At 43.2% G+C, this 6,516-nt stretch overlaps 1 long non-coding RNA gene across 1 annotated transcript in view; it reads left to right on the forward strand.

The window, feature by feature from the left end:
• Positions 1 to 5,922, forward strand: part of LOC126998014 (uncharacterized) — a 49,373-nt gene extending 43,451 nt beyond the window's left edge. Inside the window, exon 3 of the long non-coding RNA XR_007752599.1 lies at positions 5,364 to 5,922. This is a non-coding gene — a long non-coding RNA (uncharacterized LOC126998014). The remainder of the gene's footprint in view (positions 1 to 5,363) is intronic.
• The last annotated feature ends 594 nt before the right edge of the window (positions 5,923 to 6,516 follow it).

The following is a 6,516-nucleotide window of genomic DNA, read 5'->3' on the forward strand; positions in this document are numbered from 1 at the left end:
GCGGCTTGCCTGAGCCTGAACTTAACCCAATAACAGCAAATAACATAAGAACATAAGAACGTAGGAGTCTGCAAGAGGCCGGTAGGCCTGTACAAGGCAGCTCCTTTGAACCTAAGCTCCACCTAATATCGGTGTCCATGAATTTATCTAATCTATTTTTGAATGTGACAATTGTATTGGCATTCATCACATGACTGCTAAGCCTATTCCACTCATCCACCACTCTGTTAGTAAACATGCATAAAGAGCACAGCATTACCCCCAGAAGGGCATAACCAACCCTCACCCCACACTCACACTCCTGCCACACCTTTGCACTCACCCACTCCACCACTACCCAAGACACCCACTGTGCTCCTCCTTACGACAGTCAAGGTCACCGGCCGAGCCACATCGCAGACCACTTTGCTGCTCGGGAAGTTTGGCACTCGCCTTACATTCCCATAAATGCTTTTGCACACACACACACACACACACACACACACACACACCATCTCATGAGCCGCGCCGTGACGTCACCACACACGCGACTCCCGTCAACTATTTTCGACTGTCAGCTTCCAGAAATTATTTTATCAGGAGACAATTATTTTTCGATATATTTTTATGACAAAGTTACTTCATTTGTTCCCAAGGGAGAGACTGTCTTTGTTTGAAAGATAATTAGCTTTGTTATCCACGGTAAATATACGTTTTTGTTTGGAAAGTTTAATTTTCACGAGAATTTGAAACTTTGTTAGAGATGGCTGACTGCAGCAAAAAAATAATATTTCTTAAAGGATGTCTTTAACGCCCGAACTTATGTATTTGGTGATAATACAGAATACATATATAAAATATGTAAATATATGTGTGTCTGTGTGTGTGTGTATATATATATATATATATATATATATATATATATATATATATATGTATATATATATATATATATATATATATATATATATATATATATATATATATATATATATATATATATATATATATATACACACACACATATATATATATTTATATCTATATATCTATATATATCTATATCTATATACATATATATATATATATATATATATATATATATATATATATATATATATATACATATATATATATATATAAATGATGTGAAACCATTGTCTGTTAGGTGCTACTACTGACCAGTGCTGTAGGGTGCTAGGTGGGTCAGACAAGACTGCCACTGATTCCTCACCACTGTTCCCCCATCACCACCGCTGCACCACTGATTGGCACCTCAAGAAGCCACCACTTACTATAGGGGAGGGGGAGGAATCATCTCAATCCTCACCACGTTAAGAAACAGTGATGAGCCATGCAGGCCCGGGCCCGCGGCCTGACTCAACAAAACAATCATGAAACTATCTTCAGTATCAAGTATAAGACTCTCGGGCGCTGACTTTTACCACGTTGTCCTAATTACTCCCAGGCCACACTCCCACCACCCAGAGGAGAAAAAGAACCCCCTAAAAAACTATTCCTCGGGGTTCCTAAAATGCTGTCCCAACCTTTGACGTCTAAGAGCCTTTTTACCCAAACTACAATTAACCTCATAATCTCATCAGGAATTTTGCCTCCGAAAAATAATGGAAGTGCCGGGGGTGGGAATATGGCTTTTGTGGACGACCAACAAAAATTGAACTTGATGGAGATGGGGCCCGATTTGGTTTTCAGAAGGTAGAGTAACTTTTGGCCGCGAGGTTCCTTTGAATTTCGCGGCTTTTGATATCGTTCAGATACAACGCGGTTAAGGAAAAGGGCGGCAGACGTCTCCGATAAAGAAAGACTTGTGAATTAATGAGTGAATGAGTGAGTGAGTGAGAGTCGGAGAGCACCAGTCAACCCTTTGCCATTCCTCCATGAGCAAGACGAACGGCGACCAAGCGAAAGGAAGGAGATTGCTTGCTTCTTTCAAAACGCCGCGATATTGTAATTCTCCGAGTCTTCTTGATGGTATGGCTGCCGAGGAGAAAGAAGAAACATGGAGGACGGGAAGGGGAAGAGCAGAGACGAGGGTTGATGAGGGGTGAACTAAAAAAGGGACCATAAGTACAGGTACACGCGAAGGTAAGGAGACTTCGCGAACCCTCTCGACCTTGAAGACTCTCTCTCTCTCTCTCTCTCTCTCTCTCTCTCTCTCTCTCTCTCTCTCTCTCTCTCTCTCTCTCTCTCTCTCTCTCTCTCTCTCTGTGTGTGTGTGTGTGTGTGTGTGTGTGTGTGTGTGTGTGTGTGTGTTTGCTCGCGTGTGTGTTTTACTCTCATGGAAAATATTCGTCCGTAGGATGTGAAAAAAAAGAACCTCACAAGGATGGTGAAAGGAAGAACGAAGAAACAGCAAGGAGGAGAAGGAAAAGGAGGACGTGGAGGTGGAGGAGGAGGAAGAGGAGGAGGAGGAGGAGGAGGAGGAGGAGGAGGAGGAGAGGGGGGTTGGTAGAGGATGGGAGGGGGGAGCAGAGTGGCGCGAGAGCATGTAAATGTTGATAGCTTGTGCCCGGCAGTTGTAAGGTCTACACCGAAACATTTTACAGAGCGGATTCCTTCCTCCTTGAAAAGTGCGTCGCTCCATCAGAGTGCAGCGAAACTCCTAAGCGCATTTTACTCTCCGTTCCTCTTTACACTGACATGCTTCCACGACTCTCGCGTCAAAACTCCTCCTCTTTACCTCCCTCGTAACTTAAAAAACGCAGGGCATTGCATCACATGTATATGTAAATGGAAGTCGGAGACAGTCAAATATTCCTCGTGTAATCTGGAATCCAATTTAGAAAATAAAGAAAAAAAGACACGACCTGAAAAGTGATGAGAAACAAATATTGACTCAGAGTGGAATTAATTTCCCTCTTTTCAGGAAGCTGGAAAGAAAACTTCTCCTCAAAAGTCTTGGGAGGGAAAATGGCGTTTCCTAAGTGCGGAATAGTTATGTGCAGCAGATGGCGGGACGCGCCGCCGCGTCTGTTCTGGCTTTCTCCTTTTTCTTTCTTTGTCCTTAATTACTTTTCCACTCGGAGAAAAATATCGTAGTAGTTTCATGCGTAACACAGGGACAAATTTTTCCCGTAAAACAGTTTCTTTTCCGCCGTCTCCTACAGATACAGGTCGATGGAGACGTCTTCCCTCTCGCAAAGAAAGATAAAACACGGCTGCAGTGAAAGGAAAGGGTGCGCCTCCTTCAAAGCGGCGAGGAGAGTAATAACACGGCCGGGAGTGTCTGGCGGCAGCGCCACAAAATGGAGAGCAGCCCAGCCAAAGAGTCCACACCTAAGTGCAACATTAATGGGTATCTGGCCTAGCGTCGCCTTAATCTTGACTACGAAACTTATTTTCGTGATAACGCCCCCAAATAATTAAACCCCGCAGACTAACTTTTCCTTTTGATGATCAAAGTTATATGAGTTTTCTCCCTAAAAGATTTCTCTTGCGTAAAAACTCGCGCCTAATGAGAATTCTGAAATGTCCAAAACATCGCTATTTCTGGATTCTATCGTATTGGATATTATGGTTTCGTCAGCCGCCTCCTGCAACGAGCAGTCGAGGAGGACGCCCTTAGTGCCTCCCCCATAAGGAACACTGCCACGACGGCTACTTCAAGGGCGGCCTTACTGTGTCTTCCTGAGGGTCGGCTGGGCGCTGCCTCACGCCAGGCTGTGATTAGATGACGAAAAGCCACTCAACCATTTTCTTGACTTGAGGGAGAAAAGCATAATGAAGGATGGGGCGAGCCTCGACTCTTACGTGTAAGTACTCGGGCCCTCACAGGAGTGCCGCAGCCACTCAATGAGGCTGGGGAGGGGGGCGAGTGTGACCCCTGTCCGCCGTAACGTGATCTGAGTGCCTCCTTAGTGCTGGTGAGGGGCGTCGCGCTGCCCGAGAAGTCTCATTAGCCAAGTCATCAGTTGGTAAGATGCACTAAAGTCATGCTCGTGTCTAAATCTGATTGGCTGGCAGGCGGGCTTTGCTAGTGCAGTTCGTGGTGACCGTAAGCGGACTGGCCCAAGCGTCGCCCTCATCCTGACCTCTGATTGGAAGGTCAGAATTGCCTTGTAGTTCTCTAATTGCCTGGCCGCTGTAACTATCCTGGTGAGTAGATGATTAAGGCTCTGCGAGGTGTCTCCGGCTCAGCCCTGTTAATGACCAATGAAAATTCATAATCGCTCCCGAATCTTGTGTTGTCGTGGATATGAAGTTGAAATTGCAGAATCCCCAGGGAATAATTGAGGTGAGAACTTTTTGGTCGCAGATGACAATATCCGGTGAGAAATAATCTCAAATTCTACCTTTCCCGTTCGAAATGCCCTCGCCCCCTCCTCCTCCTCGCCCTCAAAGTTCCCGTAGAAAACAGTTCAAGCAAAACAGAAAGTTGCCTAAGAGGAACGTTGCATTTTATCTTAAGAAAACAAACGGTCTTCGCTCGGGCTTTTGATTAAAGAGAGGAAAAAAGTTCCCGGAGAAAGAGTCGAGGCGGGGCGAGGGCCACAGAAAGTCCTAATGAGATGCGAAAATTTTTACCACTGTCAAAGATTTTTTCGGGAAAGTGAATCAAACTCTTGAATTTCTATTGCATTTCGCGAGTATTTCCACTCGGAAAAGAAAGTGTGTGACTGGGAGGGTGACGCCAGCCTTGTTTTGGTGCTGCCTTCCCGTGCACCCTCAGTGTCTGCTGGTGGACCAACAATTTAATTACGTTAATTTTGAGGCCAAAAAGGTGGCCAGAGAGGTGGCGCCGCTGAACGTTAGTAAATGGAAACCTTCGTCAGGGCCTCAGATTTTTCATCGAGACTCCATCTTTTAAGAGGCAACACAAAATGGATGATCAGCCACGGTTGCCGAATTTCAAGTTAATTAACGTTATATACGTATACATATACATCTAAGGGAGCGACCTGGTGGACAGGAGAGACTTGGTCTTGGGAAGTCTGTCTGTCTAAGATGATGGCTGCCGGGCGGCTACTCTTTGGCAGAAGGAACAAGAAGAGTTTGAGTCTTAGGTCAAGGTGCACATAGACACTAAGAACTGCCTCGAACCGAGAAATATACATGTATTATAGTTACGAAATATCATTAAAGCCTTTACCTACCCTGGCTAACGACGAAGCAATACTAATGACACTGCTCCGTTGAATAAAACTCAATGATTGATTCGTTATCCTTTATCATCCTTTTAACATCCATGCCAATCAAACGCTTATCTAAGTATATAAATAAATAATAGAGTAACACATAACACATAAGAACATATAACTTCCAAAGTTCAGGCAAGACCGTCATCAATACACTTGCCGTCTGTCTATAGGGCAATGAACACATATTAGAAAGTTTTACTGAATGATATGTTTTGTCCTTCACAGAGGCACTTCAGCAGCCACACTCCCCCAGCGTCTTCCCCACAACCTGCATGTGGGAACCAAAGGCGACGGTGCTGCCGGTACCATCACTGTCACCACCAACACACCTGCTACCACCGTCCCCAGCCACCTCTACTACGACACACCACCACCACCTCCACCACCACCACCACTAGCAGGCTCTCCCCCTCTTTCCCCCAATCACACGGGGCGAAAGATGTCGTTGGTGAAGGACTTAATCAAATCTGGAGTGTTTTTCCTCGCGCTAATCAGAGACGAAGGTTGGGAGCAAGAACTCTAATGTCATTTCCAGGCGGTGGACGAAACAAAGCTAAGAGAAGAAAGCTACACACAAACATGTTTTCAGAGTTTCTTGGGCTGACGACGTTACGTATTCAAGGCGCCGCGACGGCCGTAGAAGCAGCCGTCGTGTTTTATTTTCTACACATTTTTTCCGTCCTCTCTATTTATTTTTTCCCCTTCTCCGTTTCGGGTAAATATACAGACGTGGATATAAGCCTTTCATTTACCAAACCTTGATCCATTTCGAGAAATATCATTGGTTTCCTTAACAGTAAAATTATTATTATTATTATTATTATTATTATTATTATTATTATTATTATTATTATTATTATTATTATTATTATTATTATTATTATTATTATTATTATTATTATTATTATTATTATTATCATTATTATTTATTATATTTATTATCATATTACTATCAATTATTTATATTATCTAACTCTTTCGATGTAAGGGGAAATAGTAGTAGTAGCAGAAGTAGTAGTAGTGGTAGTAGTAGTAGTAATAGTAGTGATAGTATCAGCAGCTGTAGTAGTAGTAGTAGTAGTAGTAGTGATAGTATCAGCAGCTGTAGTAGTAGTAGTAGTAGTAGTGATAGTATCAGCAGCTCTAGTAGTAGTAGTAGTAGTAGTAGTAGTATAATTATTTAATATTAATAATAACAATAGAAGGAAAGGACAAGAGGGAAGAGGAGAGGGAAGATGAGAAATTATATTAGTATTTGTTATAGAAGTGATATCAGTAACAGCAGTATCAGTGTTGGTAGCAGTAGTGATTTCGAAACATTTTTTGTTGTTGTTGTATCATGTTATATGAACATGAGACAAGCACGCAGAGCACTCGC

Source organism: Eriocheir sinensis, chromosome 2 (genome assembly GCF_024679095.1).
Source record: "Eriocheir sinensis breed Jianghai 21 chromosome 2, ASM2467909v1, whole genome shotgun sequence".
In the NCBI taxonomy this organism is placed as follows: Eukaryota; Metazoa; Arthropoda; class Malacostraca; order Decapoda; family Varunidae; genus Eriocheir; species Eriocheir sinensis.